This window comes from Tachypleus tridentatus, chromosome 2, assembly GCF_004210375.1.
Source record: "Tachypleus tridentatus isolate NWPU-2018 chromosome 2, ASM421037v1, whole genome shotgun sequence".
Classification (NCBI taxonomy): Eukaryota; Metazoa; Arthropoda; class Merostomata; order Xiphosura; family Limulidae; genus Tachypleus; species Tachypleus tridentatus.
Genome location: NC_134826.1, coordinates 10,914,124 through 10,926,625, shown reverse-complemented (window position 1 = coordinate 10,926,625; position 12,502 = coordinate 10,914,124). Strand labels below are relative to the sequence as shown.

At 34.1% G+C, this 12,502-nt stretch overlaps 1 pseudogene across 1 annotated transcript in view; it reads left to right on the top strand.

The window, feature by feature from the left end:
* Window positions 1-11,913, top strand: part of LOC143238108 (neuronal acetylcholine receptor subunit alpha-7-like) — a 121,772-nt pseudogene extending 109,859 nt beyond the window's left edge. The window contains exons 8-9 of the transcript XR_013020408.1: window positions 2,789-2,898; window positions 6,827-11,913. The product of XR_013020408.1 is annotated as a neuronal acetylcholine receptor subunit alpha-7-like (transcript). The remainder of the gene's footprint in view (window positions 1-2,788; window positions 2,899-6,826) is intronic.
* The last annotated feature ends 589 nt before the right edge of the window (window positions 11,914-12,502 follow it).

Sequence of the window (12,502 nt, the reverse complement as noted above, 5' to 3'; positions counted from 1 at the left end):
AACGTCCTCCAAAATGTTAAACTACGTACAGGCTTTCAAAGGTCTAAAATTATAAAAATTGGTAGAATTTATATTAAAACACTTCGTTCAATTCGCGGGATTTTCGAGAAGAATTTTGGAACTAAAAGTTTGACACACAACTTGTGTCTAAATTGATTTTTAATAAATACTCCCACTATACTTCAAAATTGACACAGTCTTTCTGTAAACTGGATCAAACTGGATTAGCACTTTGTTAATATTTAATATGAAGATGGGGTACTCAGTGTTGTAAGGAAGCTTACATTTTCAGTCGCCACATTCCAATTGAATAGTAGTTTATGTAGCTTTCAGAACCACGACATCTCACTGATTGGTAAGTTCTACACATTCTGTTAACCTCTACAAACTCATTACGTCCTCACACATAACGAGCCAATACTGTTCCCTATTTATCAGATTATTGTAAACTTAAATTTGACAATTGGTTACTTGAACCGTAGGCAACAATAACGAAGCAAGCTCAATGGTAGATACTTCTAAAACGAGCTAGTGAAGCCTAACACATATTAGTGATTAAAGTAAATGAGTGGTTTTGGTTTTATTACCAGGCAAACCTTATAGCATAACACATATTAGCGAATAAAGTAAATGAGAGGTTTTGGTTTTGTTACCAGGTAAACCTTAGATCCTAACACGTATTAGTGATTAAAGTAAATTAGTGGTTTTGGTTTTATTACCAGGTAAACATTATAGCATAATACATATTTGTGATTAAATGAGTGGTGTTCGTTTTGTTAGCAGGTAAACCTTATAGCCTAGCACATACATTCTTGTGCAAATTAATTGAAACAAATGGTCATTTTACAATATTTTCAACATGGCGGCCGGTGTAGGCTCGCTGGACCGCTGATTTCCTTTAATAGTCATTTTTTTTTCACACAGACAGCGTCATTAGCTGTGTTTTGCAGTACGGTCGATCTATTTTTGGGATATATGACGAAATTTTGAGGAATATAACGTCATTCGAAATTGCGTTAGAAGGGCAAGGAGACCAGTCAAAAAACAACTTCTTGCCAACGCAATGAAGAAAAACGGTATCAATGGGGTCTGAAATACAAGAACTGAACGCAAGAACAATGGAGAAAGGTATTATTCAGTGAGGAGACTCATTTCTTCGTACAGGGTCAAAGAAGTCTGCATGTTCGCAGATCTCTAGGTGAGAAACTTCGAGAATCTCACATCAATCAGTTCGTAAAACATCTCTTGAAGAAGATGTTTTGGAGCTTTTTCAGCTACTATGGCGTCAGAGGCTTACATATTGTGCAAGGCATGATGCGAAGACCACAGTACATCGAAGTTTTGCAAAGAAAAATCGTTCCAGAATTGAAAAAAAAAAAGGTTTCCAGATGGATCTGGCATTTTTCAGCAAGATCTGGCTCCGTGCCAAACATCGAAACTTGTGAAGAATTTTATGACTACAACGCGAATAAAGGTGCTGGACTGGCCTGGAAACTCTCTGGACTTAAATCCTATTGAAAATCTTAGGGCGATTTGTAAAGAAAGACTTCGAGGAAAAGACTGTACTACGAAAGATAAGCTAATTGAGGCCATAATTGAGATGTGGTACCGCGATCCAAAAATTAGTAAAGATTGCAGTCAACTCGTTGAATCGATGCCAAAGCGAATTAATGATCTTCTGAAAAATAAAGGCGGTCATATCATGTATTAATTTGTGAGTAATTTTTGGATTATCGGAAATAAGACGTAAAAAATTGAAAAAAATCGTAATTTTTTGTCTTGTTTCAATTAATTTGCACAAGGATGTATTAGAGATTAAAGTAAATGAGTGGTTTACTTACCAGGTAAGCCTTATAGCCTAGCACATATTAGTGATTAAAGTAAATGAGTGGTTTTGGTTTTATTACCAGGCAAACCTTATAGCCTAGCACGTATAACCTAACAATAATACCCCTATACGTGTTAGGATCTCACCAATATTCCGTTTGCGGGTTAAATACCCTTCAGTATCTCATTTTGAGGGATAAATGCTTCCAGCACATCCTTATATAGATTAAAGATTGACGAATACCTCATTGTATGAATGGACCTATCCACAGCGCCCCACTCAGCGGGCTAAAAGCTACCTGGAACCCTGTTACTTGAGTTTAATGCTGTCCAGTACCCTATTCTGTGGGTGAAACACTCTTAACTATTCCCAACACCTACATACTTTGTCTTAGCCTCACTTGTTTGTATTTGCACTCTGCCTGCCGAAGCATGTTTTGTACTTCTATCACAGTCTCTACACTCAACATCTGTTGTTGTCACAGAACTGAATGTCAATCTGTTGTGTCTACAGCACAGCACTTAGTTTAAGTGTTTGTTATATTTAGTATGTTGACGTTTTCTTTTTATCTTAACGTAAAGTTAACTAATTTGTTTATGATATAACACTAGCATATCAGGTTGAAATATTTACTGTAAGCACTCTAGACAACATTTTCAATTTCAAAGAAAATATGGATAAACATTTGATTATCAAGTATTTTCAATGTTCTTAGTGTTCACCGTTTACTTTAAATCAAACAAAATATCCTACCAAGTTATAGGTTTGTTTTTAAAAACTGATATTTGTTTAAAATATTTATGACGCTGCTTCACTTTGAAAACAGAAGTTCATATGAAAACCTTGAAGAGGGTGTCATCGTCAGTAACATTAAACTTATAAGATTGGTTGAAATATGCTTAATATCTAACTGATGAACCGTTCTTCCGACTGTTTTCATATACTGTCCTTCTTCAATAGGTACGTATTTTGCTTGTACGATGGTGATGGTGGCTTTCTCTGTCGTCATGACGGTCGTCGTTTTGAACTACCACCACCGTAACTCGGACACCCACGAGATGCCTGACTGTGTGTGTATCAAAACTTGATTTTCGTTAAACAAGCAACTGGTGATGTTACTCTGAACTAAATTAAAGTAGCCAGTTCACATAAAGTTACACGAATACTTGGTTAAAAACACAACTGATGGTGTTCCTCTGAACTAAATTAAAATAGCCAGTTTGATTGAAGTTACACGAATACTTAGTTAAACAAGCAACTGGTGGTGTTATTCTGAACTAAACTTCAAATACCCACTCTCTAAAGTAAAACGAATACTTTGTTAAACACGCAACTGATGGTGTTACTCAGAACTAAACTAAAATAGCTAGTTTGATTAAAGTAACACGAATATTTGGTTAAACACGCAAGCGGTGGTATTACTTTGAACAAAACTTAAACAGCCAGTTTCCTTAAAGTTCAACGAAAATTTGGTTAAACAAGCAACTGATGGTGATACTCTGAACTAAACTACAAATATCCAGTTTGTATAAAGTAAAACTAACATTTGGTTAAATACCCAACTGCAAACTAATGTTGTTATTCTGAACTAAACACTGCAGTTTGTTGAACTTTAAAATAAATATTTATAAAGTGTTCTAAGCGAAATATTTGGAATATATAATACATACCTTAAGTTGAATTCAGATGTACTTCTCAAGAGGAACAAGAGTTCAATAACATCATCTACTTACTATATATCTAATCCACTTCAATAAACTCAGTTAACATTCTCTAGTCCTAGGAAATAACTATATATTTCCTAGTAAATCATATCATTTAATATTACTTATAAAACAAGCAGTTCGAAGTTAAATACAAAACAAACCACTTAGTGTGGAACAGTATAACATAAGGTCCTATATTCAATATGACACCAAGATGGGGTGTGATCTGGTGTTAATATGTTGAACTGCAGAACATAATATCATATAATCAGGATTGGGTGTGATCTGGTGTTTATGAGTAGAACTGTAGAACATAATATCATGTAATCAAGGTGGGGTGTGATGTGGTGTTAATTTGTTCAACTGTAGAACATAATATCGTATAATCAAAATGGAGTGTGATCTAGCGTTAATGGGTTGAACTGTAGAACATAATATGTAATCAAGATGGCGTGTGATCTGGTGTTAATGTATAAAGATATAGAACATAAAATAATACAATCAAGATGGGGTAGGATCTAGGGTTAAAGTGTTCAGCTATAAAATATAATCAATATCGGGGGTGATTTGGTCTTAGAGTGTTGATCTGTAGAAATTAATATCACATTATCTAGACGGGGTATGGTCTTTATTAATGTGTTCAAGTGTAGAACATAATATCAAATAATAAAGATGGGGTATGATCTGGTGTTAATGTGTTGAACTGTAGAATATAATGTCATATAAGAAAGATGGCGAGCGATCTGGTGTTCATGCCTACAACTGTATAACATAATATCGTTTAATCAATATGAGGTGAGTTCTGGTGTTAATGTGTTGAACTGTAAAACTTAATATCATATAATCAAAATGGGGTGTGTTCTGGTGTTAAGGTATTCAGCTGAAGAATATAATATCATATAATCAATATCGGGTGTGATCTGGTGTTAATATGTTGAGCTGTAGAACATAATATCATATAATGAAGATACATTGTGGGGTTTCATCTGGTATTAATGTGTTGAAATGTATAACATAATATCATATAATCAAGAACGGGGGTGATCTTGTGTTAATATGTGTAACTGTGAAACATAATCTCTTATAATCAAGATAGGGTGTTATCTGGTGTTAATGTATTGAGCTGTAGAACATAACACCATGTAATCAAGATGAGGTGTTAACTAGTGTTCGTATGTTGAACTGTAGAACCTAATATCATATAATCAATATTGGGTGTGGTCTGGTGTTGATATGTTAAGCTGTAGAACACAATATCATATAATCAATATGAGGTGTGATCTGGTCGTATTGTGTTGAACTATATAACACAATATCATACAAGAGAGATGGGATGTGATCTGGTGTAAATGTGTTCAGCTGTAAAACATATAATATCAAGAAGGGGTGTGATCTGGTGTTAATGTGTTCAGCTGTATAATATATACTATCAAGAAGGGGTGTGATCTGGTGTTAATGTGTTCAGCTGTATAACATATACTATCAAGAAGGGGTGTGATCTGGTGTTAATGTGTTCAGCTGTATAACATATACTATCAAGAAGGGGTGTGATCTGGTGTCAAAGTGTTGATAAGTAGAACATGATATATAATCAAGATGGAGCAATCTGGTATTAATGTGTTGAACTGTAGAACATAGTATTATATATTCAAGATGGGGTGTGATTTGGTGTTAATGTATTGAGCTCAAGAACATAATATGTAATAAAATGGGGTATCATCTGGTTATAATGTGTCGAGCTCTAGAACGTAATATCATATAATCAATATAAGGAGTGATGTAGTGTTTGTTGAACTGAAAACATAATACCACATAAACAGTATGAGTTATGATCTGTTGTTAGAGTGTTGAGCTGTAGAATATAATATCATGTAATCAAGATGGGTCGTGATCTGGTGTTATTGTGTTAAACTGTAGAACATAACACCATATAATCAAGATGAGGTGTTAACTAGTGTTAGCATGTTGAACAGTAGAACAAAAATATATAATCAACATTGGGTGTGTTCTAGTATTAATGTGTTCAGCTGTAGAACATAGTATCATATAATCAATATGAGATGTAATCTTATTTAATGTGTTGAACTGTATAACACAATTTCAATTAATCAAGATGGGGTGTGATCTAGTGTTAATGTGTTAAGATTTAGAACATAATAACATAAAATAAAAATGGGGTGTGATTTGGTGTTAACGTGTTGAGCTGTAGAACAAAACATCAAAATATGAAGATTGGTGTGATGTGGTGTTAATGTGTTGAACTGTAGAACATAACATCACATAATCAATACGGGGTTTGATCTGATGTTAATTTTTTGAGGTGTAGAACATTATACCAATTAATCAAGATGTGATAGGATATGGCGGTAATGAGTTGAGTTGCAGAACATAATATCATATAATAAAGATGGGGTGTGAACTGGTTGGTGTTAATGTGTTGAGTTGTAGAACATAATATCATATAATAAAGATGGAGTGTGAACGGGTTGGTGTTAATGTGTTCAGTTGCAGAACATAATATCATATAATAAAGATGGAGTGTGAACGGGTTGGTGTTAATGTGTTGAGTTGTAAATCATAATATCATATAATAAAGATGGAGTGTGAACGGGTTGGTGTTAATGTGTTAAGTTGTAGAACATAATATCATATAATAAAGATGGAGTGTGAACGGGTTGGTGTTAATGACGGGGTGTGATCTCGTGTTACTGTGTTGAACTGTAGAACATAATATCAAATAATCCATATGGGTTATGATCTGGTATTAATGTGTTGAGCTGTAGAACATCATATCAAATAATCAAGATGGGGTGTGATCTGGTGTGTTGAACTCTAGAACATAATATCAAATAATCCATATTGGTTATGATCTGGTATTAATGTGTTCAGCTGTAGAACATCATATCAAATAATCAAGATGGGGTGTTATCTGGTATTAATGTGTTGAGCTGTAGAACATCATATCAAATAATCCATATGGGTTATGATCTGGTATTAATGTGTTGAACTGTAGAACATCATATCAAATAATCAAGATGGGGTGTGATCTGGTATTAATGTGTTGAACTGTAGAACATAATATCAAATAATATGGGTTATGATCTGGTATTAATGTGTTGAGCTGTAGAACATCATATCAAATAATCAAAATGGGGTGTGATCTGGTATTAATGTGTTGAGCTGTAGAACATAATATCACATAATCAAGATAGGATATGATTTGGTGTTAATGTATGGAGCTGTAAAACAGGAGGTGTTGCTGACTGATCATTAATGTCTTTTCCTTTTTAAGATAAAATCTATATTCCTCGTTTGGCTTCCCTGGATTCTGCGCATGAGCAGGCCAGGTCGAAAAAGAAGAGAAAAAAGTGTCTTGTTCAATAAGAAAATGAAGGAGTTAGAGCTTAAAGAAAGGTCTTCCAGAAGCCTGCTGGCCAACGTCTTGGACATTGATGACGACTTCGGACCGGCGTACTCCACATCTGGCTATTTCCACGTTCCTTCATCCGATGACAGTGGAGCTATACATTCATGTATTACTACGCAAAAAGAAATTAGTGCTATTATTCGTGAACTGCGTTACATAACAAACCATTTGAGAGATGATGACGACGCAAACGAAATCATAGCAGAGTGGAAATTTGCTGCCATGGTAATTGACAGAGTGTGTTTAATCATGTTTACCATCTTTACGGTGGTGTCGACGTTTCTGTGCCTGTTTTCAGCGCCTCATCTTTCAGCTTGAGTTACGCAAGATCCACACACGTAAAAAATTCACGGTTATCAAGGTGGTTTTGTATCCTGTAGTAGAAACTGAAAAACCGAATTTTTCTAGTGATGTAGTCATAACTGAGCTTGGGCCTCAATAATACGAACAACTGACATGTTAATCAGATGTGACGTCAAAGTAATTTTACCATTTTTACCCAGAGATTCTGAAAATAAACATCAACTTCTATCAGAGCAGTAAGGAGACAGAAGCAAGATAGGACAATATGTTGTATAGTAATTTCGTGTTTCTCATTATAATGAACTCGTAATTTGTTCCACAAAACACGAGGAGCAATTTCCAGCGGAAAAGACGTTAGAATTATGATATTCAATTTCAGTTCTCTGTTAAGTGTAACCCTGCTATGTAGGCGGCAGGTGCTTATAGTCATTCTGGTCTCGGGTTCTAAATGAGCCTTCATGGCTCTAACCCGGACGTTATTCCAAATTGTATAATAACGTGCTTTAAATAAGTTTATGTTAAGGTAGAAACTACAACGTAACAAACTATAGAAATATTTATACGTTACTCTAATCAAAACCGTGAGCTTCTTATAATCACACGTGACTATAATCAGAACTGTGAGGCTATTATAATCACACGTGACTATAATCAAAGCTGTGAGGCTATTATAATCACACGTGACTATAATTAGAACTGTGAGCTTCTTATAATCACACGTGACTATAATCAGAACTGTGAGGCTATTATAATCACACGTGACTATAATCAGAACTATGAGGCTATTATAATCACACGTGACTATAATCAGAACTGTGACGCTATTATACTCACACGTGACTATAATCAAAGCTGTGAGGCTATTATAATCACACGTGACTATAATCAAAGCTGTGAGCTTCTTATAATCACACGTGACTATAATCAGAACTGTGAGGCTATTATAATCACACGTGACTATAATCAAAGCTGTGAGCTTCTTATAATCACACGTGACTATAATCAAAGCTGTGAGGCTATTATAATCACACGTGACTATAATCAAAGCTGTGAGCTTCTTATAATCACACGTGACTATAATCAAATTTGAATTTATTACAATAACACGTGACCATATAAACAAAGATACAGGTCTAGTATAATCACAGTGACTATATAAAGAAAACTAAAGGTTGAATATAATCACAAGTGACTCTATAAACAAAGCTATAGGTTGAGTATAATCACGCGCGACTATAGAAACAAAACTACACGTTGAATATAATCACACGTGACTGTGTAAAGTAAAGCTACATGGTGAATATAATCACCTGTGACTGTGAAGACAATACTATAGGTTTAATAAAATTACAAGTGAATGTATAAACAAACTAAACTTTGAGTATAATAACACGTGACTTTATAAACATGATACAGGTTTAGTATAATAACTCTTGAGTTTATAAACAAAGGTACAGGTTTCGTATAATCACACATGACTTTATAAACAAAGCTACAGTTTTAGTATAATCACACGTGACTTGATAAACAAGGTTACAGGTTGAATACGATAATCACGAGTGACTGTGTAAACAATGCTACGGGTTTAATAAAACCACAGGTCACTACATAAACAAGCTACAGTTTGAGTATAATAACAAGTGACTTTATAAACAAGCTACAGGTTTAGTATAGTCACACGTGACTTTATAAACAGGCTACAGTTTGAGTATAATCATGATTGACTTTACAAACAAGCTACAGGTTTAGTATAATGGTACATGGCTATAGAAACAAGCTACGAGTATAATAACACGTGACTTTACAAACAAGCTACAGGTTTAGTATAATGGTACGTGGCTATAGAAACAAGCTACGAGTATAATAACACGTGACTTTATAAACAAGCTACAGGTTTAGTATAGTCACACGTGACTTTATAAACAGGCTACAGTTTGAGTATAATCATGATTGACTTTATAAACAAGCTACAGGTTTGGTATAATAGTACGTGGCTATAGAAACAAGCTACGAGTATAATAACACGTGACTTTATAAACAAGCTATAAATTGAGTATAATCACATGTGACTTGATAAACAAAGCTATAGGTTGAATACGATAATCACGAGTGACTGTGTAAACAATGTTACAGGTTTAATAAAACCACAGGTCACTACATAAACAAGCTACAGTTTGAATATAATAACAAGTGACTTTATAAACAAGTAGCAGGTTTAGTATAGTCACACGTGACTTTATAAACAGGCTACAGTTTCAGTATAATCATGATTGACTTTACAAACAAGCTACAGGTTTAGTATAATGGTACGTGGCTATAGAAACAAGCTACGAGTATAATAACACGTGACTTTATAAACAAGCTACAGGTTTGGTATAATGGTACGTGGCTATAGAAACAAGCTACGAGTATAATAACACGTGACTTTATAAACAAGCTACAGGTTTAGTATAATGGTACGTGGCTATAGAAACAAGCTACGAGTATAATAACACGTGACTTTATAAACAAGCTACAGGGTTTAGTATAATGGTACGTGGCTATAGAAACAAGCTACGAGTATAATAACACGTGACTTTATAAACAAGCTACAGGGTTTAGTATAATGGTACGTGGCTATAGAAACAAGCTACGAGTATAATAACACGTGACTTTATAAACAAGCTACAGGGTTTAGTATAATGGTACGTGGCTATAGAAACAAGCTACGAGTATAATAACACGTGACTTTATAAACAAGCTACAGGTTTAGTATAATGGTACGTGGCTATAGAAACAAGCTACGAGTATAATAACAAGTGACTTTATAAACAAGCTACAGGTTTGGTATAATGGTACGTGGCTATAGAAACAAGCTACGAGTATAATAACACGTGACTTTATAAACAAGCTACAGGGTTTAGTATAATGGTACGTGGCTATAGAAACAAGCTACGAGTATAATAACACGTGACTTTATAAACAAGCTACAGGGTTTAGTATAATGGTACGTGGCTATAGAAACAAGCTACGAGTATAATAACAAGTGACTTTACAAACAAGCTACAGGGTTTAGTATAATAGTACGTGGCTATAGAAACAAGCTACGAGTATAATAACACGTGACTTTATAAACAAGCTATAAATTGAGTATAATCACATGTGACTTGATAAACAAAGCTACAGGTTGAATACGATAATCACGAGTGACTGTGTAAACAATGCTACAGGTTTAATAAAACCACAGGTGACTACATGAACAAGCTACAGTTTGAGTATACCAGCACGTGACTTTATAAACAAACATACAGGCTGAATATAATAATCACAAGTGACTGTGTAAATAATGATATAGGCCCGGCATGGCAAAGTGTGTTAAGGTGTTCGACTCGTAATCCGAGGGTCGCACCAAACATGCTCTCTCCTTGTAATGTGACGATCAATCCCACTATTTGTTGGTAAAAAAGTGGCCCAAGAGTTGGCGGTAGGTGGTGATGACTAGCTGCCTTCCCTCTAGTCTTACACTGCTAAATTAGGGACGGCTAGCGCAGATAGCCCTCGAGTAGATTTGTGCGAAATTAAAAAAACAAACAAGCAATGCTATAGGTTTAATAAAATTACAGGTGGCTATATAAACAAGCTACAATTTGAGTATAATAACACATGACTTTATAAACAAAGCTACCGGTTTAGTACAATCACAGTGACTATATTAAGAAAATTACAGGTTGAATATAATTATACGATACTTTATAAACAAAGCTGTAGGTTTAGTATAACAACACCTGGCTTTATAAACAAAGCTATATATGTTTTTTAGTTTAATTAGCTGGACTAACTCAGTTTCCTGAATTATTGCTCAAGTATGGATTCTTTGAAACGTCTAGTCTGATGAAGGTCTTAAAACATTGAAATTAAGACATATCTAAAGACAGACAGCCGTTTCTCTGATGGCTCAGTTTAAAAACATCTCACTTTTTAAACAACTGACACAATCACAAAATCTGTATTCTTCCACATTAGCTCACGTTTAAAATATTCTTACATTTCAAATGGTAAAAGGTCGCTCAGTTAAACGTATTTTTAAATCTTATATGTTAAAACGTTCCTCGCTAAGACTTAATATAATCATACAACCTGGACTTTAAAAAGTCCGTTACTTAAACTTAACACGTACTTACGTCTTAGACGTTAAAAGGCCTTTCACTTAGGCTTACATATCCTTCCGTCGTAGTCATTAATGTCTCTCACTTAGGCTTACATATCCTTCCGTCGTAGTCATTAGTGTCTCTCACTTAGGCTTAAGATACTTCCATCCTGATCGTTTGTCTCATTTAGGTCTAACTGTTAACATATGAAAATATCTACTAGAAGTAAAATAGATGGTGACATTAACATTGAATAAGTATCATAGTTCTAACTCGAACATGATTCACTGAACTTTCAAAGTTTCCTGTTACATATAACAGATAATTTTTTCTTCTGGTATTCATGTTTCCTATAACTGTTTATTAAAATAGATGAACACAGTAGTTGTTTAGACAAGTCGACAGCGTGCCCTCTATTGGCAATGTTTTGGTATTTTCTTTTGTTTTTTTGTTGTTCATCGTACCAAAATTTTTAAATAGTTTTCTAGGCTTTTTGTGAGTTAATTTTTCATGTATTGTCAATAAAATAATTTTCTTCATACGAGGATGAACTCTTGAGCCATTATTTAAGATTATATTTTTAAAAAAATGTAAAATAATTATCGAATCCTTCACGAAAGCTTAGACGAAAGAGTGATATCGTTTCGAATCAGCTAATCAAGGGTAGTAAAGTAGGAGATGAAGGCTATATGTTTCAGAAGAGATGCTACGTTCTGACCACGAAGCTCTTAATAACCGTTTGGGTTATCCAACATGGACACGTGACGTGGATAATAATTCATTCAACTATATTATTAATTTTCCCACTGTTGTAATGTTACCCCTTTGAATACAAATTATATTTTTTTATACTTCTATCTACATATAAAAATATTAAACACTTTACGACAGAATGACAACTTTTGGTGATTTCACTTTAAACATGTAAACTATCTGAGTTTATTTATATGTCTTCATATAAAACAAGAGAGAAGAAAACTAGCCTAATGTTGTTTCTTTTGATCTCTGGAACAGAGTTCTGGTATTTTTAAAATATCTTCGACGGTAAATAAATGTTTGTATTTTATGTTATACAAAGGTTTTAAAACATTGAGATTCACTTCATATATTC